We start from the raw sequence: 27,269 nt of genomic DNA, 5'->3' as shown, positions 1-27,269 counted from the left end.
ATATTATATCAACAATGCAGAACAGAAAATAATAGAGTGCACTCTTCATTTTCTAAGAAGCTTGGAATAAATCAATAAAAATGTATATAGCATTACTATGTGCCAGGAATGATGTTAAATCTTTTCAAAGATTATCTCATTTCATTTTTATATTATTTATATATATTTTTAAATTTATTTATTTTAATTGGAGGCTAATTACTTTACAATATTGTAGGGTTTTTTTTTTTTGCCATACATTGACATGAATCAGCCATGGGTGTACATGTGTCTCCTGAAGCCCCCTCCCACATCCTTCCCCATCCCATCCCTCAGGGTTGTCCCAGTGCACCGACTTAGAGTGCCCTGTTTCATGCATCAAACTTGGACTGGTGATCTATTTAATATATGGTAATATACATGTTTAAATGCTATCCTCCCAAATTATCCCACCCTCGCTTTCTCCCACCAAGTCCAAAAGTATTTTTTATATCTGTGTCTCTTTAGCTGTCTCACATACAGGGTCATCGTTACCACCCTTCTCAATTCCATATATATGCATTAATATACTGTATTGGTGTTTTTCTTTCTGACTTACTTCACTCTGTATTATAGGCTCCAGTTTCATCCACCTCACTAGAACTGATTCGTATGCATTCTTTTTAATAGCTGAGTAATATTACATTGTGTATATGTACCATAGCTTTCTTATCCATTTGTCTGCTGATGGACATCTAGGTTGCTTCCATGTTCTAGCTATTGTAAACAGTGCTGCGATGAACATTGGGGTACATGTGTCTCTTTCAATTCTGGTTTTCTCGGTGTGTATGCCCAGCAGTGGGATTGCTGGATCATAAGGCAGTTCTATTTTCAGTTTTTAAGGAATCACCACACTGTTCTCCATAGTGTCTGTACTAGTTTGCATTCCCACCAATAGTGTAAGAGGGTTCCCTTTTCTCTGCACCCTCTCCAGCATTTATTGTTTATAGACTTTTTGATAGCAGCCATTCTGATCAGCGTGAGATGGTACCTCATTGTGGTTTTGATTTGCATTTCTCTGATAATGAGTGATGCTGAGCATCTTTTCATGTGTTTGTTAGCCATCTGTATGTCTTCTTTGGAGAAATGTCTGTTTCATTCTTTGGCGCATTTTTTGATTGGGTCATTTATTTCTCTGGTATTGAGCTGCATGAGCTGCTTGTATATTTTTGAGATTAATTCTTTGTCAGTAGCTTATTTGCTATTATTTTATCCCATTCTGAAGGCTGTCTTTTCACCTTGCTTATAGTTTCCTTCATTGTGCAAAAGCTTTTAAGTTTAATTAGGTCCCATTTATTTACTTTTGCTTTTATTTCCATTACTCTGGCAGGTGGGTCATAGAGGATCCTACTGTGATTGATGTCAGAGTGTTTTGCCTATGTTTTCCTCCAGGAGTTTTAGATCTTTAATCCATTTTGAATTTGTTTTTGTGTATGGTGTTAGAAAGTGTTCTAGTTTCATTCTTTTACAGGTGGTTGACCAGTTTTCCTGGCACCACTTGTTAAAGATATTGTCTTTTCTCCATTGTATATTCTTGTCCCCTTTGTCAAAGATAAGTTGTCCATAGGTGTGTGGATTTATCTCTGGGCTTTCTATTTTGTTCCATTGATCTATATTTCTGTCTTTGTGCCAGTACCATACTGTCTTGATGACTGTAGCTTTGTAGTATAGTCTGAAGTCAGGCAGGTTGATTTCTCCAGTTCCATTCTTCTTTCTCAAGATTGTTTTGGCTATTTGAGGTTTTTTGGTATTTCCATACAAATTATGAAATTATTTGTTTTAGATCTGTGAAAAATACTGTTGGTAGCTTGATAGGGATTGCATTGAATCTATAGGTTGCTTTGGGTAATATACTCATTTTCACTATATTGATTCTTCCAATCCATGAACATGGCATATTTCTCCATTTATTTGTCTTTGATTTCCTTCATCAATGTTTTATAGTTTTCTATATATACGTCTTTTGTTTCTTTAGGTAGATTTATTCTCATTTAGTATTTGAAGCAAAGCCTATGGGAAGTATGTTTTATCTTTTTTTATAGATTAGGAAACCGAGGCTTAAAGAGATTAAGTGATTTGTCCAGAATCATTGTAGTATTTAGTTTCTGCTACCAAAATATATGTGTTTTAAAACAATGAACACTATTTGGCATAATTCTTTGGCTTGACTGTGATTCTTCTGGACTGAGATGACCTGGCATGGGCTGAATGGTCAAAGATGGCCAGACTCTCACCTCTGGGCATTCACTGGGACTTTGGGACAGCTGGTCCTCACTCTGAGTGGTCACTCATCCTCCAGGATGCCAACCTAGGCCTGTTGACATGGTGGTAGAGGAATTCCCATGACTGGCCAAATCCAGATACCCAGGAATTTTTCAAGTTTCTGCTGGTGTTATGTTTGTTAATATCCTATTGGTTACATAAAGTAAACCATGCTGGACCAAGTTCTTATTCAAGGGGTGGAGAAATAGATCTCACCTCTTGATTATAAGAGTGGCATAGTCATGTTGCATGGGGGCTTGCATATAGGGATGGGAAAAATTTGTGACCATTTGCAATCTGTCCTAATCACAAAACCAATAAGTAGCCAAAATGGTATTGAAATTTAGATGTTCTCATTGCAAAGTAACACTGCTGCTACTGCTACTGCTAAGTCACTTCAGTCGTGTCCAACTCTGTGCGACCCCATAGACGGCAGCCCACCAGGCTCCCCCGTCCCTAGGATTCTCCAGGCAAGAACACTGGAGTGGGTTGCCATTTCCTTCTCCAATGCATGAAAGTGAAAAGTGAAAGTAAAGTCGCTCAGTCGTGTCCGACTCTTAGCAGCCTCAAGGACTGTGGCCTACCAGGCTCGTCCATCCATGGGATTTTCCAGACAAGAGTACTGGAGTGGGTTGTCATTGCCTTCTCTGAAAGTCACACTACATTATGGAAATATGTTATGATAGTCTTCTTTGGATATCTTAATGCTTTGGGGAATTTTTTTCAGTTTTATATAATGAAGATGAATTACTATGAGAATTAATGTAGCAAAAAGAAAAAACTACTATGAATGTATTTAGATGTTCTAGGCACTTTGAATAAAAGGCTAATGTCACAGGCACCTCACTTTAACCTTCTGTAGCACATCTTCTGGCTTCTCAACCTCTGAGGTGTCTACAGAGTTGACTACAGACTATTAGACGTCACTATGAGTTATGGCATAGTACCTTATATGAACTCTGCCAGAAACAGCAGAGAAGCAGCCCTTTTATTTCCACCTGAGTTTCTCATGTGAGCCAAACCCATGTTGTCTGAGCTGCTCTCTACTGTATAACTATCCCATCACCAATGGGAATGGAAAGAAATAGCCAAAGAACCTGCAAGATTGCAACTAATTGCCTTCTGTCTCCACTAAGCTTTGGGAGGCTAGGTTTAGAAATAGCCTTATGCTGATTCTTCACATTGTGTGCACTTAAAGTGTTTTATAAATAGAAGTGGTGAGTTCATACATTTATTCATTTATTCTTCAAATATTTATTGGGTGCCCACTGCGTGCTGACTCTTGAGACAGTCCTTGGCCTCAGAGAGCTTCCATTCAAATGAAGGAAATAGACAATTAACAAGTCAACAGAGAATAACTGAACAGTTGAATGTGATGAGGTGGAGGGCCACTAAACACAGCCACTGTAGACAGAGAGTGGTCAGGGAGTGCCTTTCTGAGGAAAACACTAGAGCAAGAACTTACATATATATGTGCATACGAACTCCCTTTAGTCACATCTGACTCTTTGTGACTCTATGAACTGTAGCCCACCAGGCTCCTCTGTCCATGGGGTTCTCCAGGAAGAACTTAAAGGATGACAGTGAGCTGGTCCCATGAAGTGCTGGGAATGGGGCATTTCAGGGAGAGAGAAAATAAAATGCATGGGCCTGGAAGCTGGTAAGGGCTTGCTTGTGTGTTGGAGAAACAGACACAAGGCATGTGCTCCCCCTTGTTCCTTCTCCACCATGTCCCTGCCTCAGTTGATACATTGGCCATGCAAGAAAAACACAGGACTAGATCAAGCAAAGTTAGTCAAAATGTGGCAGATGAAACTATCACTTTTTAAAGTTAGAAACACAACTTGCTATTCAAAATAGTATTTCTTCACATCTTTGACAACTTGCACCATCAACAACAGTATTCATGAGAAAGGTGATCATTTCTTGATTAAGCCTCTAATACCTAAGTGTGGTTTTAATATTAGTGAATGACTGTTGGAGCTCTTTTCCATTCAACAGTACTGAATAAATCTGTATGTGACTGTCACTCAGTAATTATACATGATAAAATCATATACTATGAATGTTTAAATTTGAAACTGAGTAAAAAGCATAAACCTTATAGCTTGATTTTTTTTTGTCTTACAAAGCATTAGACTCACTTAGAAATTTTCTTGACATAAACATTTTTTCCACAAAGTGTATTTTTCCTGTCTTCCTGCTTCTTCCATAATTATTCTGTACTTTGTCAGTGAGAGGAGTGTCTGCCTTATTGCTCCTTTTAAAAGACCTGTGCTATTTTCCTTTATTTTGGACATACAAAATGCCCTTGATTCCACAAGTATTTATTGAATATCTCTCTATGCCCAGCCTTGGGCTAGGTATAGGGAATACAAAGGCAGAATGTTTATCCCCTTGGACATGCCATTATGTGCCTTTTAGGGCAAGCTTCCAATTATAAACAGACAGTTTCACATTTTCTACTCTCCTAAAATTCTTCAGTATTACCTAACTAGCTTCTATAGCAGTTTATCCCCAAGCTTACATGATAAACAGAGAAATATGATTTTACCACCCATTCTCAGAGATGAAAAATAAAAACTGAAGTGAAAACAAATTCCTACCTAAACAAAAATTTCTCTCAAACCCAGTTTTCAAAGTGATAGGCCCTGACATCAGGTGCATGGGAGGGACCAAATGCAGGTGCTCCTGCCTATTCCCTACATGCACTAAGTGCTCATGCCATCAGTGTGTGTAATGGAATAGACAGCCCTGCTGAAAAGGAGCTGCAGATGTTGACTGGAGCATTAGAGTTTAGGCCTCAGCCTTATTTTATTTTAACATATTTTTATTTATTCATTTTTGACTGGGCGAGGTCTCTTTTGCTGCATGGGCTTTCTCTACTGTGGCAAGTGGGGGATACTCTGTAGTTGTGCACAGGCTTCTCATTGTGGTAGCTACCATTGTTGAAGGGCACAGGCTACAGGTGCACAGGCTCAGTGGTTGTAGCACATAGACTTAAGGATCTTCTTGGACCAGGCATCAAACCTGTGTCCCCTGCATTGGCAGGTGGATTTTCAACCACTGGATCACCAGGGAAGTCCCAATCTTAAAGGCGTGGTCTGCAATCTAATTTCTGGAACTCTTACATCTCAGAGATACAGAAACCAAGGTAGTAAGAAGACTCAGTTGTGTGACCCATCCGACTTGGGTCCCAGAGGTCAGAAGCTGATCAACAGCCTCATTATCTATTGGCCGGTATAGCTAACAGAGGAACATTTATTAGCTAGGTTAGCTGGCAGGCGGCTGGAATCTGATTCTGGCTGTGTGTGTGTTTTTCTCAATAAAATGTCTACCTTTGCTAGGACTGCTGCCAAGAATAAAAAAAGTAGGTTGAGGAAAATTGCATGTTTGAATGCAAGTATACTGAATAATACTTCTTTGTCTTAAAGACGTTGCCACTATCGCTGTTCATTTTTGCTTGAGAAAATTTCTTGTTTTAGAGTGTTCAGTGTTAAGAGGCACTATGAGAAAATCCAGAATGTGCAATTAAGTAACTCACAAAGCCAGTCAGCAAAAGAAAATAAACTAGCTTCAAAGGTGTTTTTTTAAACTCAACAATAACGTTTGGCCAGACTTTATTATTACAATCAAATGTTCAGTGGTTGCTAGATGGGCAGTTTCTATCATTTTAGTCTCAAATGGGAAACCTCTCACTGTGGGAGAACCATGAAGTCATGGTGAAAGCAAACTACAGGTATTGTATAATGAGAGGTGGCATAGTTCTGGATAAAAAATACTGCTTATGAACCTGAAAATGTTATGTGGAGTGAAAGAAGTCAGAACAGAGAAGTGCGGGTGTCCTTTGATATCCGAGGGGGGATTGGGACCAAGACCAGCCTGGATACCAAAAGTTTGTGGATTTTCAAGGTCCAACAGTTGGTCCTCCTTCCTACTAGGTTCCACATCTGCAGATTCAGTCAACCATGGATCATAAGTAAAGTACACTATCTGCCAGTGCAGAAACTGTGGATACCAGGTGACTGTATGAACTATACAGTTTCAATCATATGAAGTCTAACAACAGACTAAATTTATCACTGACTAGAAAGGGACATGATGGAACTGTCTTGGATGATGGGAATGCTCTATATCTTGTTTTGGGGGGGGTGGCTATACTTTAGAAAATTCTTAAAGAGAATTGGAAAATTCTTAAAGAGATGGGAATACCAGACCACCTGACCTGCCTCCTGAGAAATCTGTATGCAGGTCAGGAAGCAACAGTTAGAACTGGACAAGAAACAAACGGTTCCAAATAGGAAAAAGGAGTACGTCAAGGCTGTATATTGTCACCCTGCTTATTTAACTTATATGCAGAGTACATCATACAAAATGCCAGCTGGATAAAGCACAAGCTGGAATCAAGATTGCTGGGAGAAACATCAATAACTTCAGATATGCAGATAACACCATCCTTATGGCAGAAAGTGAAGAAGAACTAAAGAGCCTCTTGATGAAAGTGAAAGAAGGGAGTGAAAAGGTTGGCTTAAAACTCAACATTCAGAAAACTAAGCTCATGGCATCTGGTCTCATAACTTCATGGAAAATAGATGGGGAAACAGTGACAGACTTTATTTTGGGGCTCCAAAATCGCTGCAGATGGTGATTGCAGCCATGAAATTGAAAGATGCTTACTCCTTGGAGAAAAGTTATGACCAACCTAGACAGTATATTAAAAAGCAGAGACATTACTGTGCCAACAACGGTCCATCTAGTCAAATCTATGATTTTTCCAAAGTCATGTATGGATGTGAGAGTTGGACTATAAAGAAAGCTGAGCACCAAAGAACTGATGCTTTTGAACTGTGGTGTTGGAGAAGACTCTTGAGAGTCCTTTGGACTGCAAGAAGATCCAACCAGTCCATTCTAAAGCAAATCAGTCCTGAATATTCAATGGAAGGACTGATGCTGAAGCTGAAACTCCAATACTTTGGCCACCTGATGTGAAGAGCTGACTCATTTGGAAAGACCCTGATGTTGGGAAAGATTGAAGGCGGGAGGAGAAGGGGACAACAGAGGATGAGATGGTTGGATGGTATCACTGACTCAGTGGACATGAGTTTGAGTAAACTCTGGGAGTTGGTGATGGACAGGGAGGCCTGGCATGCTGCAGTCTATGGCGTCGCAAAGAATTGAACACAACTGAGAAATTGAATCTGAACTGAACTATACTTTAGATCCATACATTTTAACATATATAAATTTTGCCTCATTTCAAAATGAATAAAATGCAGCTAAACATTTCACACTTGAGCATTTTAATGTATGTAAGTTATATCTCAGTTAAAATAATTAAAATTATACACACACAAAGATATCTGTTAAATATAGTTAATTTCACACATTATTTTATTTTTCCTGAATTGATATGCAGGCAAATAAATGGATCACTTATAATTTAAATAGTTCTTTCTTTTACCTGTTTGCCAAATGACATTTTGACTAAATAAGGATTGTGTGTGCTAAGTCACTTCAGTCATGTCCAACTCTTTGCAACCCTATGGACTATGGCCTACCAGGCTACTCTGTCCATGGGATTCTCCAGGCAAGAATACTGGGGTGGATTGCCATGCCCTCTTCTAGGAGATCTTCCCGACCCAGGGATCAAACTCACATCTCTTATGTTTCTGCATTGGCAGGTGGGTTCTTTACCACCAGCATCACCAAAATCTCTATAAGCTCACAGAATTTTCTAATTATAACTAGTCTTACTGAACTGTGGTTTACATTCTAGGTCTTATTGACTATTTGTTTAGACAACATTTATTTTTAAAACTCTCTGAATGTTTTTTCATCTGTACAATAAAGATGGTTAAGCTTTCCTGAAGACTGTGAAAAATAAGGTACATTCAGTTCAGTTCAGTTCAGTTGCTCAGTCGTGTCTGACTCTGCAACCCCATGAATTGCAGCATGCCAGGCCTCCCTGTCTATCACCAACTCCCGGAGTTCACCCAAACTCATATGCATCGAGTCGGTGATGCCATCCAGCCATCTCATCCTCTGTCGTCCCCTTCTCCTCCTGCCCCCAATCCCTCGCAGTGGTGCTATTCCAGTGTCATCTGCAGGTTGTTGGCCTAAGCATCACTCAGGAGCTTGTCAGAAACACAAAATTTCGGGCCCCACACTGGATCTACTCAATCAGAATCTTTAACAAAATGTCAAAGTAATTTATCTGCACACTGAAGTTTTAGAGGTACTGTCTTAAAATACACTGTAAGTTATAATGTGAGATAAAGTATTAAAAACTGTTATTAATACAGTTTCTGAGGTAGAAACACGGCCCAGAGTTTTGCGTGTCTGCTTCCCATGTTTTTGCCAGGATGTTGGGCTGAAATACTGCACCGCCACTGTGGGTGGCATCTTTGTGAAAGGTGGCTGCTGCGAGTTGTGGGGAGGCACCTCGTAAGTCAGCCTGGGACACTTTCCTAGGACCAGCCAGCAAACTGCATTTCCAGCCATTTCTAGCTTCTCATGATACTGTTTTGTGTGGAATGAGAGTGGCCTAAGATCCATAGGAATGTATACACCCTGTCAGAGCACTGATAGTGTCTTCAGACTCCAAGAGCAGTGAGAAATTTCCACCCTGAAAATTTAGTTTCTTCCCCAAGAATCTGTTTCTAGCCAACATCAATAAAAGATGCTGCCATTCAACCCATCAGTGAAGGCAGCAACCTTCAGGTCATCTATGGTTCTCCTGTATCATGATTCCCACCTCTACTCAATCCATCAACAGGTCCCATCAAGCCTGTCACCAAATTTACCTTCAGTTTCCCTGGCTACCTGCATTTTCACCACTGCCATCAGCATCTCTTACTTGAACTACTGCCCCCTAGTGGCTCACCGCGTCCACTGCGTACTCTTTCACCATTGAATCAGTTCCGTTCAGTTGCTCAGTTGTGTCTGACTCTGCAACCCCATGGACTGCAGCACGCCAGGATTCCCTGTCCATCACCAACACCCAGAGCTTGCTCACTCTCATGTCCAGGAGTTGGTGATGCCATCCAAACATCTCATCCTCTGTCATTCTCTTCTCCTCCTCCCCTCAATCTTTCCCAGCACCAGGGTCTTTTCCAACGAGTCAGTTCTTCACATCAGATGGCCAAAGTATTAGAGCTTCAGCTTCAGCATCAGTCCTTCCAATGAATACTCAGGACTGATTTTTTTTTTTTTTAGGATGGACTTTCTGGATCTCCTTGCAGTCCAAGGGACTCTCAAGAGTCTTCTCCAACACCACAGTTCAAAAGCATCAATGCTTTGACGCTCAGTTTTCTTTATAGTCCAACTCTCACATCCATACATGACTACTGGAAAAACCATAGGTTTGACTAGACAGATCTTTTTCCGCAAAGCAATGTCTCTGCTTTTTAATATACTGTCCAGGTTTGTCATAGCTTTTCTTCCAAGGAGCAAGTGTCTTTTAATTTCATGGCTGCAGTCATCATCTGTAGTGATCTTGGAACCCAAGAATAGAAAGGCAGTCACTGTTTCCTATTTTTCCCCATCTATTTTCCATGAAGTGATGAGACTGGATGCCATGATCTTAGTTTTTTGAATGTTGAGTTTTAAGCCAGCTTTTTCACTCTCCTCTTTCACTTTCATCAAGAGGTTCTTTAGTTCCTCTTAGCTTTCTGCCATAAGGGTGGTGTCATCTGCATATATGAGGTTATTGATATTTCTCCCAGCAGTCTTGTTTCCAGCATGTGCTTTATCCAGACCAGCATTTCACATGATGTACTCTGCATATAAGCTAAATAAACAGGGTGACAATATACAACCTTGATGTAATCCTTTCCAAATTTGGAACCAGTCTGTTTTTCCATGATTGGTTCTAACTGTTGCTTCTTGACCTGCATACAGGCTTCTCAAGAGGCAGGTCAGGTGGTCTAGTATTTCCATCTCTTTAAGAATTTTCCACAGTGTGTTGTGATCCACAAAGTCAAAGGCTTTGGCATAGTCAATAAAGCAGAAGTAGATGTTTTTCTGGAACTCTCTTGATTTTTCTGTGATCCAGCAGATGTTGGCAATTTGATCCCTGGTTCCTCTGCTTTTTCTAAATCTGGCTTGAACATCTGGAAGTTCACATTTCACATGCTATTGAAGCCTTGCTTGGGGAATTTAGAGCATTTCTCTGCTATATATGAGATGAGTGCAATTTTATGGTAGTTTGAACATTCTTTGGCATTGCCTTTCTTTGGGATTGGAATGCAAACTGACCTTTTCCAGTCCTGTGGCCACTGCTGAGTTTTCCAAATTTGTTGGCACATTGAGCGCAGCACTTTCACGGCATCATCTTTTAGGATTTGAAATAGCTCATCTGGAGTTTCATCACCTCCACTAGCTTTGTCGAATAATGCGTCCTAAGGCCCACTTGACTTCACACTCCAAATGTCTGGCCCTAGGTGAATGATCACACCATTGTGGTTATCTGGGTCATGAAGATCTTTTTTGTATAGTTCTTCTGTGTATTCTTGCCACCTCTTCTTAATATCTTCTGCTTCTGTTAGGTCCATACTATTTCTGTCCTTTATTGTGCCTATTTTGCATGAAATGTTACCATTGTATCTCTGATTTTCTTGAAGAGATCTCTAGTCTTTCCCATTCTGTTCTTTTCCTCTATTTCTTTGCATTGATCACTGAGGAAGGCTTTCTTATCTCTCCTTGCTATTCTTTGGAACTCTGCATTCAAATGGGTATATCTTTCCTTTTCTCCTTTGCCCTTTGCTTCTCTTCTTTTCTAAGCTATTTGTAAGGCCTCCTTAGATGACCATTTTGCCTTTTTGCATTTATTTTTCTTGGGGATGGTCTTGATCATTGCCTTCTGTTCAATGTCATGAACTTCTGTCCATAGTTCTACAGGCACTCTATCAGATCTAATCCCTTGAATCTATTTGTCACTTTCACTATATAATTGTAAGGGATTTGATTTAGGTCATACCTGAATGGTCTAGTGGTTTTCCTTACTTTCTTCAGTTTAAGTCTAGATTTGGCAATAAGGAGTTCATGATTTGAGCCACAGTCAGCTCCTGATCTTGTTTTTGCTAAATGTATACAGCTTCTCCATCTTTGGTTGCAAAGAATATGATCAATCTGATTTCAGTATTCACCATCTGGTGAGGTCCATGTGTAGAGTCATCTGTTGTGTTTATGGAAGAAGGTGTTTGCTATGATCAGTGTGTTCTTTTGGCAAAACTCTGTTAGCCTTTACTATGCTTAGTTTTGTACTCCAAAGTCAAACTGTCACTCCAGGTATCTCTTGACTTCCTACTTTTGCATTCTAGTCCCCTGTGATGAAAAGGACATCTTTTTTGGTGTTAGTTCTAGAAGGTCCTATAGGTCTTCATAGAACTCTTCAACTTCAGCCTCTTCAGCAGTAGTGGTTGGGGCATAGACTTGGGTTACTGAGATATTGAATACGAACAGAGATCATTCTGTCATTTTTGAGATTGCACCCAAGTACTGCATTTTGGACTCTTTTGTTGACTGTGAGGGCTACTCCATTCTACTTAGAAAAAACGTCACGTCACTCCTCCTGGCCAAAACCTCCTATGTGTTTCTGTTATACCTAGAGTAAGTGTCATACTTCACACCTGCTCATAGAAGGACCCACAAGGTCTTGCCAAAATTGGTTCCTGTGTATCTCAGCAGCTGTGCCTTGCTTCTCTTCCTGGTTGCTCACCTCAGCTTTATTGACCTTCAGATCTGCAAACGAGCTGTGTTCCATGCTTTGTACCTTGCAAATGCTGCTCTGTTTCTGATATCATTCTCCTCTCCTTTGGATCCGTAGCTCATTTTAGTCCTTCTAGTGTTGGTTAATCCCCCCATCTGCGAGTGTCCTACCTAAAGGAGGCCCCTCTGTCAGTCTCCATCTCAGCCCTGTGTTTGTTTCCTTCATAGCATTTTGTATAAGTTGCAACCTTTCTGCATATTTGTCTATCTTTGTTTTATCTCCCCCTTTGGAATGGTAGGGCTCGTGTCTGTATTGTCCACCACACTATTGTGTCCCCTGGTGTCCCCCAGTGCCAAGCACATGGCAAGTGCTTAATACATACTGGTTATGACTGACTGACTACCTGACTGAAGGAACGAGAGGATTTATTATTTTATGTCACTAAATGGTTCCTTAATTATGTGATGCTGTCTGAAATTTATCTCCAACCAAAGTAAAAAATGCCCACCTCTTAATTCAAAGCTCATCACCTTCACTCCAGCTTGCTGAATGCATTGTTAAAATTCTCAGAAAAGCACTTTAAAAAGAAAGAAAAGCAGAATTCATTTTCTGCAGAGCTTTTCACTTTGTATCCCTGATCTTGCCACGACCTCATCTTGCTTTCGGAAAGGGCGGTTCCCTCGCAGTGCTTTCATCAATCTTTGGTCCCTGGACCCCTGCTGTTGAAGACCGCAGGAAAAGCAAGCACAACATCACCTTTAATTAGCAGGAGAGGAGCCTGCCTGATATACACAGATAGCACCTTAGAAACAAGGAACAGAAAAATGTAACACAGGACCAGGTTCTTGGGAAAGACATGAAATGAAAAAGAGTAATTATCCTGCTTTAACATAATGTTGTTAATCTGTATTGCCCATTATCATCTAGAGTGTCTTGCCTATTGAAGTATGTGAGCTGTGGCACTGTTCTTTGCTCCAGCAGTGTAGCTAACGTTAGGGACTGGCTCCCCATCCATCATAATAATTAGTTTGTCATAATTTTCTGCCCTTCTTGGCTCTGCAGTAAAAAGATAGAAGAGGCATTTAAAGTTACTCAGGAATTGTTCACCAAATTTCCTCCCTGTTCTTTATGGGAATGGATAGCTGTATTTCTGCCCTATTTATTTTATGTTTGGCCTGTGATAATGAAGCATATTTCATCTGGAAGTATATAGCTTTAATTTTCATGTTCTACTTGGAAACATCTCATGGTTTCATTCTGTTTTAGCCATACAGTATATAAAGAGAGCCCACACTTCTTTCTGAACTCACCCATCATTCTAGTTTCAAGACCAACATTATGATTTTATGAGCTGACTACGTAACAACACACACTGGTTCTATAGTCCTTTAGAGTCTGCAAAGTGCTATCCTTGTTTTATCCCTTAATTCTCACAACTGCCTGGGGATGTAGAAAAGGCAGGATTTATCCACATGTTCCTTTTGTAGAATGAGGAACTGAGAGGTCAACTGACTTGACCAGTGGCCAAGGCTTGAATTTAGGTTCTCTCATTGTAAGTTATGGGTCTTTGCTATTACTCTAGCAATATCTCCTTTTGCTTTAGTCTATGCTTCTGCTGAAATGGAGATGGGGAAATTTTCAGTTATTCTTTCTTTCCCTCAGCATCATGAGCACAATAAGCTTTCCTTGTCTGGTAGAAAAAAGGGAAAGAATGTTTGCATAAAAATGTAGAGCTTTAAAGGGATTATTTTTTGGCTTAGGGCAGAGGTTCTCAAAGTGTGGTCCCCAGACCAGTAGCCTCAGCAGTTGTAGGAAGCTTGTTAAAAGCATAAATTTCCAGATATACTAGAATATACATCCTAGATATACTGGTCGGAAACTCTAAGGTGAGGCTCAGCAGTCTGTGCTCAAAGAAGCCCTTCAGGCAATTCTGATGTAGGCTCAAGTTTGAGAATCACTAGAGAAGGCAATGGCACTCCACTGCAGTACTCTTGCCTGGAAAATCCTATGGACGGAGGAGCCTGGTAGGCTGCAGTCCATGGGGTCGCAAAGAATCAGACACGACTGTGCAACTTCACTTTCACTTTTCACTTTCATGCATTGGAGAAGGAAATGGCAACCCACTCCAGTGTTCTTGCCTGGAGAATCCCAGGGACAGCAGAGCCTGGTGGGCTGCCGTCTATGGGGTCGCACAGAGTCGGACATGACTGAAGTGATTTAGCAGCAGCAGCAGCAGCAGCCTAGAAAAAAGATGGGGAGACACAGGAAGGACAGAGAAGAGAGAAATAGCATTGTGTGCTTTGGAGAGGAAAACTCTCTTAGGTTTATTATCAGGGTTGTGTAGATTAAACTAACAAAGGTAGAGTAACGGAATAAAAAGCACATAATTTTTATTTGATGTACATTGTCATTTGTGTGTGTATGTTGGGGGGTCTCATAGAAAGAACATGAAAACCCAAATAAAAGTAGGGCCTGAGAGCTTATGCACTATTTAAACAAAGAGCCATACATTTGTGAAGAAGTGATAAGCCAAAGGAAAAGAGTTTGGATTTCTGGGGCAGTAAGGTGTGAGAAAGTAAATATATGGGGGAAACTAATGGAAGATGAGATGTCAGTGATAATTGTTTATGCAGATTCAAGTAGAAACTGCCTCCAGTAGTAAAAGTTGTCTCCTGTTCCTGGTGTGGGAGAAGGAAGGGGACACATCTTCACAAAGGGAAGTTTATGCCCTGCTTTTAGACAGGGAGAGTAGAGTGCTTTCCCCACATCTGTTTCTCAGTCACCTTCAGTTCAGAATAACTCCTACGCCAAAATGGCATGTTTTGGGGTGGCATATTCTGACCCCCTCAGTAACAAGGGTACAGACTCTAGAGCCAGACTGCTGGGCTTATGTTGCACTCTTGCTTTATTAACTCATAAAGTATTTTCTGAGCATTTACTATGTGCCAGGCACCGTGCAGAAGCCTGGGATATAGCAGGGGAAGAAAACAACCCCAAAGATCTCTGTCCTCATGGACCTGGCATTCTGCCTTACACTGGCTGACTGTGTGCTCTAAGGCACAAAATGCTTCCCCTCTCTGCCCTCTGCTTCCTTGCCCATAAAAGGAGAATACCAGTTGTGCCTCCCTCACAGGGGTTCATGTGAGGACGAAGCATAAAACACCCGGTGCCCAGCACAGAGTTAGAGCTCTGTGTGTGCTTGCCTCCTCCTTGAGGAGCACGCCTCTTAGTCGCTCAATGCTGTCAACAAACTGGCGGAGACATTTCTTTCCAGCTGTCCCAAACTATGATAATAAATCCTAAAGAAATGTACCGCTTCCTAGAGGCACAAGATTGACACCAATATCCCAAAGATGCTTAAAGTAGATGCTCAAAGTATTCAATTTAGAAACATCCCAAAGATATATTTTGCAAAGAGGTGACAGGTGCCTCTTTGTGAGATATCCAGATCCTGCGGTAATTTCTAGTATCTCTATGGCAATATTGGCCCAGAATCTCTGGGAATAAATGTGTTCCTGGCACTGCTTCTGAGTCCTCTAACCTGACATTAGTGCAGGGCTGAAAGATGATGAGCTTATAGGATGATTTCAAGCAGCACAGGGATCAATTCAAGGTGCCTTAGGTTTCAAGGTCTGGCTGCTCCAGGAGGGCAGAGATGGAGTGAAGAGATGAACCTTCCTTGGTTTAAAACTCAAGGTCTGCTCTTCCCCAGATAGAAAGTTGTTTGTGCTGTATCCAAAATGTGCCTCACGTCTCAGCTCCTCTAAGACACACTCTCATGTTGTATCAGCCAACACGTGAACTTCTCCAGACAGGGGTTTGCTGCCTTGGCACCACCTCCCTTCGTCTTCCACCCCCAGTGGAGCCAACACAGCTATCTATCCGGGGGGAAACAAAGTACTGCATTGTTGTATTATTCTGTGCTAGTTCCTTGAAATCCCTCCCAGCTCAGGACAAGACTATAGTGAAAGCTGTACTGTAAAGACAGCATAGGCAAAAATCTAACCTCAAGCACCTATGGTTCCTTCCCTAGATAGAAATCGTGTGGCCTGTTTATTATGTGGTATGTTTGTTGGATATGTTGAAGAGAAAGCCAGACACACACACAGAGTGAGTGGGGTATGTGGGCTTCTGAGTGAGAGAGAACAAGCAGAGAGGAAGAAAGGGAGAGAGGGATGTGGCAGGAAAGAAGATAGAAAGGGAATGAGGATGGGGAGGCTAGGGGGAAGGAGAGGGGGATAGAAAAGGAGGAATGGAAGGAGGGAAGAAGGAAGGAAAGGAGCGAGAAAGAGAAGGGGGAAGGGAAGGGGAAAGGAGAGAGAGGAAGGGAAGGAAGGGAGATGACCTGACCTGCAGAGCCAACTCCGAGTTCACATACCTGACCTGCTTCCCAAAGGAGAAGGGAAGACAGAACACTCTCCCACCCCGCCTCCCCTGCTGTCAGTGGGTGTGGCTGGCCCCGCCTGCCTCTGGGAAGAGCCCGAGGTGGCAGCAGGGTGCATCTTGCATCGGGACCCCTTTGATTCAGCACCCCTCCCACTTCTGTTATGTGGCCCAATGGTTGAAGATCTTCTCATCCTCTGCCCTCTCCTCCCCATGGGACCATTGCCTTGAGCCTGGGGACTCAGCCATGTGGACCTTGTGATCCACATGCACCCGCACATCTGTACTTGCCCCTGGACTCTGGGATCTGGGAGGGTAGGGGCCACACATTAGGCACTATTTTATTTCCTACAGTGCCTAGTGCTTTGTGCTTAGTAGGGGTCATGATGTTTCTTTAATGTAGTGGAATTGTTTACTGGGCCCTATCCTACTTCTTGGAGAAATATAGACCCATTGGGGTGCAGTTTTTCTGGTGTGCTCTGCTGATTATAAAGGGCAGAACTGTTCTTCCTTTTAATACTTCCTTAATGATGAAACATTACTGAGTTAAAGTTTAGTAGAGCATTTTATTTTGTTTTGCTTTTACACCCACTGCCAGCCCTGCCCCATTCCAACCAGAAGAAAGCTCTGAAGGAACCCCTCACATTTCAGATCTAAATTTAAAGAAGTCTGGCTCAATTGCTCAGTTAATTAAATTTTCAGTAGTCTCTTAAGAGATATTTATGGACTTATTTTCACACTTTTGCATTTTCCTTTTCTTCTAGTTGAGAAGTAGCAAATATGAAGTGACAACTACATTACTGCACATGGAGTTATTTACAGACCGAGATGACTGGTTTCCTAATGATCATTTCATAAGGTAATTTTCTTGGGATGCAAACTCTGGCCCCCTTGGTTTGCCCTGTCCACGTGTTGCATTATGTGTTCTCGGAATCTTGTAAGACATCCCAGGTAGAGCTATAGCCCATTTGAGTTTGGCAGATAGCAGTTTTTGAAATTCGGGGATTTCCTTTGTGACTTGGGGAGAAAAGCTAAAGATTTGGACCTGGGGCTTACCACTCAAACATCTTAAAAGTAGAAGCCACAGGATACAGTGAAGCTATCAGAATATCCATTGCCCAAAAACCAAGGACTACATTGACTCCCAGTTCCAGGACAAGCTCGTATTCAGCTGTGAAATATTTAAGCCGGTTTCTCCAATAATGATATTAAACACTATATAGCATTTAAAACATTTAAGCCTGTTTTTCATGTGTGCAGCTTCTAGTATCTCTGCAAGTGTGACACAGGAGCTTTGATAAAATCTTCATTGCTTTCTCTTATAGAATCCTCACAATACCTCATAAGACAGGTTTTTCTTATCTCCGTGTTATAAATGGACAGACTGGGGCTCAGGAAGAGGAAATGCTGTTTCCCAGGTCATAGACCTGGTGGATGGCAAGTCCTGGTTTCAAATCTAGGTCCTCCAATTACTCAACCAATAGTGTTTCTACTCCCCCATTTTTATTATATAAACAAACAGAATCTGAGATGAAATAATAGTGTTGGACATCATAGATGCTGAGAAGCAGTACATAAACTAGAGATTAACATTAAGAAATATATAAACCAATAGACTTTGAAACTCAGCTTTTTTGTAAAGAAATTTAATATGGATTTCAAACATCCAAGAAAAAATTAGGGAACAGAGGTCTTGCCCTACTGTTTATCAAAACATACTATAGAATTATAGCAATCGGAAAAGTGTGGCATTGTCAAATGGATCAAAACAGAGAGCCTGGAAATACTCAATAAATGGAAACTTTGTATATGATAAAGTTGGCATTTGAAATGAACAGGCAAGAGATAGCTGATGATTCAGCAGGTGGTGTGGGGATATTGACTCTGTGTTTGAAAAAAAAGTTCCTATCTCACATTACTTGCAGAAATGTTGGCTTAGTCAACACTCATACCACCTGGAATACGTCCACTCTTGTCTGATCTTAGAAGTTAGGCAGAGTCAGGCCTGGTTAATGCTTGGACGGGAGAAATGTTGATTTAAAAGCCTAAATGTTTTTCTTTCTGGCTTACTTCACTCTGTATAATAGGCTCCAGTTTCATCCACCTCATTAGAACTGACTCAAATGCATTCTTTTTAATGGCTGAGTAATACTCCATTGTATATATGTACCACAACTTTCTTGTCCATTCATCTGCTGATGGACATCTAGGTTGCTTACATGTCCTGGCTATTATAAACAGTGCTGCGATGAACATTGGGGTACATGTGTCTCTTTCAATTCTGGTTTCCTCGGTGTGTATGCCCAGCAGTGGGATTGCTGGATCATAAGGCAGTTCTATTCCCAGTTTTTTAAGGAATCTCCACACTGTTCTCCATAGTGGCTGTACTAGTTTGCATTCCCACCAACAGTGTAAGAGGGTTCCCTTTTTTCCACACCCTCTCCAGCATTTATTGCTTGTGGACTTTTGGATCGCAGCCATTCTGACTGGTGTGAAATGGTACCTCACTGTGGTTTTGATTTGCATTTCTCTGATAATGAGTGATGTTGAGCATCTTTTCATGTGTTTGTTAGCCATCTGTATGTCTTCTTTGGAGGAATGTCTATTTAGTTCTTTGGCCCATTTTTTGATTAGGTCATTTATTTTTTTGGAGTTGAGCTGTAGGAGTTGCTTGTATATTTTTGAGATTAGTTGTTTGTCAGTTGCTTCATTTGCTATTATTTTCTCCCATTCTGAAGTCTGTCTTTTCACCTTGCTTATAGTTTCCTTTGTTGTGCAGAAGCTTTTAAGTTGAATTAGGTCCCATTTGTTTATTTTTGCTTTTATTTCCAATATTCTGGGAGGTGGGTCATAGAGGATCCTGCTGTGATGTATGTTGGAGAGTCTTTTGGACTCTGTGGGAGAGGGAGAGGATGGGATGATTTGGGAGAATGGCATTGAAACATGTATAATATCATATATGAAACAAGTCGCCAGTCCAGGTTCGATACACGATACTGGATGCTTGGGGCAGGTGCACTGGGATGACCCAGAGGGATGGTATAGGGAGGGAGGAGGGAGGAGGGTTCAGGATGGGGAACACATGTATACCTGTGGTGGATTCATTTTGATATATGGCAAAACCAATACACTATTGTAAAGTTAAAAAATAAAATTAAATTTAAAAATAAATAAATAAATAAAAGCCTAAATGTTGTAAAAAAATAAAATGGTATATTAGAATACATCATTCCCTATCACCCAGGGCATTCCCATGAGTACTTGAGGTTAAGTTGTAAAATGTATTTGCCTATAGATCAACTCTTTGTCCTCAGCCATATTGACCCCACGATTTGTATCTGAGTGGGTGCTGTCAACTACACATGTAACACACTGATATTGGCACATCTTCCATTTGCTTACCTGGCCCCTTTGATAACCAGAGACTTGTACTTTGGAGATAGCTGGCTGGGCTTGGGGGTGCAAGACTTTGCTGTGGAAGGAAGCTAAGTTCCCTTGACTGCCCATCCATACCACCCAAGATGAGATAAATGGCCCTACAATGTATTCCCATGGCAACTCCTATTTCCTGTCCTGATTGTTATCGCTGTTGACTGTTCTGTGTCTTCTGCTGGACTATCAGTTTCAAAAGATCAGGAGTTCTGTCTGCTTTGGTCACCTCTGCATTTATTCCAGAGTTTGGTCCATCCAGATGCTCAACAATGCTGGAAAAATGTATAAACAAGCACACTGTTGCCTCTATGAATAGAAATAACAGAGGTTGGTAGGGGAAAAGGTAAAGACAGCTGTGTAATAGCAATGATAGCAGGCCTTAATGAACAATCTGGGCTAAATAGGAGATGTGTGTATCTGTGGTTTCTGAGAGGGTCCAGACAAATTAGAAGAAAGCATGGGAAGGTGCCAGCCCAGGTCAGGATGATGGCACGTGGAAAACAAGATAACATAATAACCACCCCTTTCAGAATCCTTACATCACACAGGCACTGTGTTAAACACTTTATGTGCAATATTCCATTTACTTCTAATAGCAACCTTAAGGGCTAGTTGATATTATTATCATAATTTTCCAAGTGAACAAACTGAGGTTCAGAAAGGGTAAATAACTTTTACAAGTTCACTAAGCTAGTAAGTGGCAGACTCAAAATCAAGCTTGTTTGACTCCTAACTGCTTCCCATAGACTGAACTGAGTCTAATGAAGGAATGCCATTTAGGAATAATAAGATTCTACATCCCCAGATCAACATCCTGGATTTTCAGTCTTGTCCTACCCACTTCATTAAGACAGCCAGCAAGAACAATTCAAAGAAGAATAGCCCTAGCAAAGCAAACCCAGCCACTAGAGACCTTAGCCCTCCCAGAAGGTGGGAAGTGATATCTACTGCTCTTGTCCCAGGACCCACCTGGTCAGTACTTCCACGTTGCAAAAGGATACCTTCTAGATAGATGCTGTTCTCCATCTCCCCAGTAGGCAGGCCTGCTTTTACACCCTCGTGTAATTTACATAAGAGCATGGAAGGCCTAAGCTCTGGACACCCACAAAGAGCTCACCTGGCCCAGATGAGATGCTTCATCAGCCTGTAGCCACCTGCTCATCTTTTGCACTGGACCACACTTTAGTCTTACCAATGGCAAACTAGTACTCACTATTAACCAACTGCATCGTTGCAATTGATGGTCTACATTTTTAATTTGCCATGACTAGTTGTCTCGGGGTTGCAAAGAGTTGGACACGATTGAGCGACTGAACTGAACTGAACTGAACTGAGCTGTCTCATTCTACAGCAAGTTAGTAGTATCAACCTGGGCAATAATTACTTGGCTTCAGTTAAAGGTATCTGGGTCTCCTAAGTGAATTATAGGAACTGGTGTCAGTATTCTTTAGTTTCTTTTCCGTATTAGCATATAGTTTAAAGTTTGCAAAAATTACCAAAGCTGAAAAAAATGGAGCAATTTCCTTTGTTTAAATTGTCCATTTCTACCAATACTTATGATGAATAGATAAAAGGCAAAAATTTCCCAACACTTTTAATAAATGTTATGATTTGAATAATGATTCTAAGAGGTTCAAGTTCCTAATTGGAAAAAAGTGACAGAAAATCAATGAGCTGCGTGGGGGAATGAAAATAAACTACTTAAATTAGCTTTGTGTGCCCAATGGGTGTTTTAATCCTAAAAAACCAAAACTAACAAGAGTAATTTTAGGAGAGAATAGTGCCTATGCAGGTGTTTCTGACTCACACAAATGATTTTATATAGGAATCAAACATACATGTGGTCAGTAAATCCCAAGAAGTGACCACCCTAGAAGGAAAATGAAATTGGTGAAATAGATGCATTTTTTTCTGTGACCTACACTCACATAAGATGGCATTGACCTTCTTAATATAAAAAACAGTGACGTTAATTCCATCAGATGGGTTTTTGGCTCAGTCCATCTCTTACAGAAACATGTAGCTGAGTTCCCTCAAGGAAAAGCTGGTCACCACTCCATGGCCCCTCTTCAGTGGGCAGGTTCTTTAGCACGGAATCTGGAGGTCAGAAGGAGCAGGACCTCTCTCTTGTTCACTTAGAGAGCTAAAAAGCAGCTTTTTCTGGAAAAGGTTTGACAATCTCTGTCTAGAGTGTAAAGGGAAGGACTGGGAAAAGAGACCCCCGAGGAGCCTTCTCAGACAGATCAGTCTTGGTACTGGCAGACCTGGTGTTCCTGCTCTTCTCTTTATTGATTGTGCATTGCAGACACTGTGTACTTTAGAACCCTGCCTTGAGCAAGCCTATCAGAGCCATTTTTCTAAGAGCACTTGCTCACTCTTTGTCTTTGTGTCACATTTTGATAATTTTCACAATATTTCACATTTTTTCATTGCTCTGTGTTTTCATTTGTTATGGTATTGTGTAATCAGTGATAATGTTACCACTAGGACTCACTGGAGGTTCAGATGATGATGAGCATTTTTTTTCAGCCATGAACTGTTTTTAAATTAAGGTATGTACATTGTTTTTAGGGCTTCCCCGGTCACTCCATTGGTAAAGAATTTGCCTGCAATGCAAGAGACCCTGGTTCAATTCCTGGGTCAGGAAGATCCCCTAGAGAAGGAACAGGCTACCCACTCCAGTATTCTTGGGCTTCCCTGGTGGCTCAGTTGGTAAAAAATCCACCTGCAATGAGGGAGACCTGGGTTCAATCCCTGGGTTGGGAAGACCCCCTGCAGGAGGGAGTGGAAACCCACTCCAGTATCCTTGCCTAGGGAATCCCCAAGGACAGAGGAGCCTGAGGGGCTACAATCCATGGGGTTGCAAAGAATTGGATGTGACTGAGTGACTTTCACTTTCACATTGTTTTTAGACATGATGCTGTTGCACACCTAATAGACTACAGTGTGATGTAAACAGAAATTTTATATGCACTGGTAATCTAAAAAAGTCTTGTGACTAGATTTATTTCAGTGGTTCGGAACCAAACCTGCAGTATCACTGAGACACAGACCTATCATGAGTTGAGGATCTAGAAGCTGATTCCCTTAAACTCTTCATATTCTGCTTGTCTTGCCAAGTTCTTATGTACCCCACCCAATGTGGAGTTTCTTGTTTTTATATAAGACTGCTGGTGAAAAGTGAAAGTGTTAGTCACTCAGTTGTGTCTGACTCTTTGTGACCCCATGACTGTATCCTGTCAGGCTCCTCTGTCCATGAGATTCTCTAGGCAAGAATACTGGAGTGGGTGGGTAACCATTCCCTTCTCCAGAGATCTTCCTGGCTCAGAGATCAAACCTGAGTCTCCTGCATTACAGGCAGATTCTTTACCATCTGAACCACCAGGGAAGCCCATGAGACTGCTTAAGGACTGTCGTTAATGAAACCTCATGGGGACTAATTCATAGACAAGGGTACGCTCATTGAGTATCTGAGTCAATGCAGTTTAGCCCACTTAAGACCTTCTGTTTATGAAGTCAAATAACCCTGAGTCAAATCCTGGCTCAAGGTGCTGTGTGACTGCAGAAAAAATTATTCACCCTCCCTCAACCTCAGTCCCTTCATCTTTTAAGAGAAGGGACTATCAAGACTTTCTTTGTAATGCTATTGTGAGGATAAAATGAAATAATATGACTACTTCTTTGCATTTAAATTTCTAGCAGTCAGTTGATGAATTGTCATAGATGATGCAAAACTCAACTCACATAAATTAGTGGCAAAATGACCAACACATGTGACCCCAAAATCTTTTACTAAAAACTCAGCTTTCTCTGTACAGTATGTGACTTCAAGGAAAAGCTCCCTGACGAAGACACTCAGAGATACAGCTCAGTCATGTTTGTTTGGAGTTTGGGATGTACTTTGAAGAGTAGAATAGTTCAAGACTTTTAGATTACATAATGAAAGACATCTGACCATAAACTGGTGAAAGAAGGTGGAGGGATTTCTGCAAAATATATCTTCGCACCCTAATTTACTATCAGTTATGTCATGAATACAGAGAATAGCTAACTTCTATGTAAATAAACAATAATATTAAAAGTTAATTAATTGTAATGGTACGAAATAGTTAAATCTGAACAAATTAAACTGGAAGTTATGTGGTTCACATAGTCTCCTCTTAGATATCAGACAATGTTGATAAGCACAAAACACCCATAAAAACGAAGGCTCTGAGGCCTGCCAGAGAGCATCTCATAGACAGAACTCATTCATTCAAGTTACAGCAGTAGGTCAATTCAGTTTAGCATGATAGCTCATAACTGTCCAGGCTGTTGTATTTACTGAGCCATGCACTGCCCTTTCTTCAAGCATGCTTGAGAAAATTACTTGTAAGACTGTTTCTCTTCTGGGCACAATCAAGTGCTTTAGAATGAACTCCATAACTGCAGATTCAACATTGCATTAGGCTTGGTAATAATATCAAAAAATATTGCTTTAATAATGCCTTGAAGTTGCCTGGAATTCCGTTACATTCCTTCTCCTAGTAATTCAGCCAGATAACCTTTTTCTGTGAGTATGTTGTGAGCACAAAAGAGCAAGGTCTGATTTCAGGGATGAGAAAAACCTCAAGGCTATGGCAGGAGAACTAGAAATTACACTCTCTAAAGGAGTTGGCTCTTTGCAGGGAGACCACTGCCCTCACCCAGGACCTAGTATATCCTTCACAGGGATAAAACAGGGCTGTGTGATCAGGAGAGGCTTCCCAGTGGGTGGTTTTGTTCCTTTTCTAGGACCTTCCAGGTATTCCTCTCCATTGTCAAGTTTACACAAACCTTCAGGGAGGTTCTCTCCAGTGTGTTCTCCTTGCCAAGTGTGTCGAAGTGCTTTGAAAGCTATAAAGCACCATACAAATGTAAGGGCTGCACATACCGTGTGTGTGCCCAACGTGATGCCAGGTGCTGCCGGGGGTATGAGAGAATCAAGCAATGTGGAAAACACAGAGATATTCATCCCCAGAGCCAATGTTTCCAGAAATGGAAATACCTGCCACTGGTGGTAGCTGGGATGGTTTTAGATGATATAGTGCAGGAATATTTTTTATTATAGTAGTATAATTTATATTTCAATAGGTATATATTTATTATAAAGTATATTAACATACCTGTGATATTATATAATAGGTATTATTGTGAAGGACAAGGCTAAGTAAAAGTTAGTTGATTCAGTTGAAGTATAGAAAAAATAATAGTATGGGGCCATGTAGACATGATAAGAGTTATGAAGATAGGAAATAGATTACTGAGATTTGGAGAATATTGAGGTGCAGAGGAAAGGATAGGTTTGGCTTGCTCTACGTGAGGCAGTAAGTGAGAGGCAGTGCTAGGACTGTTTGCTCATGACTTCTAACCCCCAGGATCTTCCTGGTGTTTTGACTGTTGTGGGGACTTCTTCCCTTTCTACTGGTCATATTTCCACTTCAAGCATTTGTTCACCCTGAAGAAGGTATGAAGCTTTCTTATGTATATCAGTTGAAGAGCTTAATCTAGATTGTGAAGTGTTAAAATCTTCAACAGTGCATTTCAGACGTAGGTGGTCTTAAACATGTTATTATCGGTAGCTCGTAGTACAGGTGCTATGAACACTGAGCTCAGGTCGAGAATGGGACCTTTCCCTGGCCCTCGGCAGAGCCTCAGAAGCTGGACACTAGAGAGAAGCAGCAGCATCTAAGCCAACTCAGCCTGTGATGTGCCCCCTGGTCTACAGACTAGGATCACCACCATTTCCAGTTCCCATCCACATAAAAAGCAAATGAGGGAGAATAAAAGTAGGAAAGCTTGGATAAAACACTGAAAAAGAAGTCCCTGTCTACAAGAATGTAGTCTAATTCCTATCTACCACTCACTTGGCATTGTGCTTACGTAATTTCTGAGCCTCAGACCTCTGTTTGACTTCCCTGATGGCTCAGCCGTAAAGAATCCACCTGCAATGCGGGAAATGCAGGTTTGATCCGTGGGTGGGAAAGGTTCCCTGGAGGAGGGTATGGCAATGCGCTTCAGTATTCTTGCCTGGAGAATCCCATGGACAGAGGAGCCTGGAAGGCTATGACCCATTGGGTCACAAAAAGCTGGACACGACTGTAACGACTAAGCATGTATGCATGCAGACCACTATTAGTAAGCGTCCTTATGCTTGTTTTACAAATGAGGTAACAGAAATTTAAGGTAAATTAACTTGCCCAAATAGAAAAGTTGGGTCTCAGTTCCAGCCCTATCTGACTGCAAAGTAACAAGATCCATGTTTAATATGATTTTATTCATGGAAAAATAAGAGATATGAAATTATATTGAATAATACAAGAACATGAAATGTACTGTTAAATTAGATAGTAGAACCTTTTAGAGCTAAAGGAATTCCAAGCAGGACAAATCATTGGTTCATTCATTTATCTGTCTAAACTCATCTTGGATTCCTCACTATGTGCCAAGCACTTGGTATTAATTTGAAGTAGCGCTAAGCAAACTATAGTCCTTTGGTGAAATCTGGCCCACTGCTTGTTTTTGTAAATAAAGTTTTATTGAAACTCAGCCACAGCTATTTGTCCATGAACATCCGGTGGCTGCTTTTGTGCTATAATAGCAGAGGTAAATATTTGAGACAGAGTCTTTTGGGCTTGAAACACCTGAAATATTTATTATCTTTAATAATTAAATTATCTTTAATAGCAAAAGGTTGCTGACCTTTGATCTAAGAGTTTTAGAAATTTTCATGTAAGCAGTGCAACTTGATTAATAAAGGAAGATTAAAACTCTGAGTACAGGAGAGGAGGTCACAAACTCTGTATTTTAATGTGACCCCACTGCTTCGTCTTTATTTCACCTACAGAAAATAGCTGTGCCTTTGACCTTCATTTTTCTAGTTTGTAAAATAGAGAATACCACCTGGTCAAATTGCCTCACTTGTTTCAGTGGGTGGAATGACACAGTGAGTGATAAATAACAATTAATAACTATATTTTATTGCATATTTATTGACTAGGTATTTTTTTTCTAAGCAATTTACAGGCACTATCTTATGTAAGTGAAAGTGGTTCAGTTGTGTCTGACTCTTTGTGACCCCATGGACTATACAGTCTATGGAATTCTCCAGGCCAGAATACTGGAGTGGGTAGCTTTTCCCTTCTCCAGAGAATATTCCCAACCCAGGGATTGAACCCAGGTCTCCTGCATTGCAGGTGGATTCTTTGCCAGCTGAGCCAACAGAGAAACCCAAGAATACTGAAGTGGGTAGCCTATCCCTTCTCCAGCAGATCTTCCCAACCCAGGAATCAAACTGGGGTACCCTGCATTGCAGGCAGACTCTTTATCAACTGAGCTACCCGGGAAGCTCTATGTAACTCAGTTAAAGTGTTGCTTGATACAAAGGAGTATACTTTGTATACATATTCCATGCTCTTATGTAAATAAAGTATACTATGTAAACATA

General features: G+C 40.9%; 1 long non-coding RNA gene across 1 annotated transcript in view; it reads left to right on the top strand.

The window, feature by feature from the left end:
• LOC133235269 (uncharacterized) overlaps positions 1 to 27,269 on the top strand; it is a 364,846-nt gene that overhangs the window by 226,311 nt on the left and 111,266 nt on the right. The window contains exon 4 of the long non-coding RNA XR_009732508.1: positions 17,137 to 17,231. This is a non-coding gene — a long non-coding RNA (uncharacterized LOC133235269). The remainder of the gene's footprint in view (positions 1 to 17,136; positions 17,232 to 27,269) is intronic.

This window comes from Bos javanicus, chromosome 22, assembly GCF_032452875.1.
Source record: "Bos javanicus breed banteng chromosome 22, ARS-OSU_banteng_1.0, whole genome shotgun sequence".
NCBI lineage: Eukaryota > Metazoa > Chordata > Mammalia > Artiodactyla > Bovidae > Bos > Bos javanicus.
This window is presented reverse-complemented; position numbering and strand designations above follow the sequence as displayed.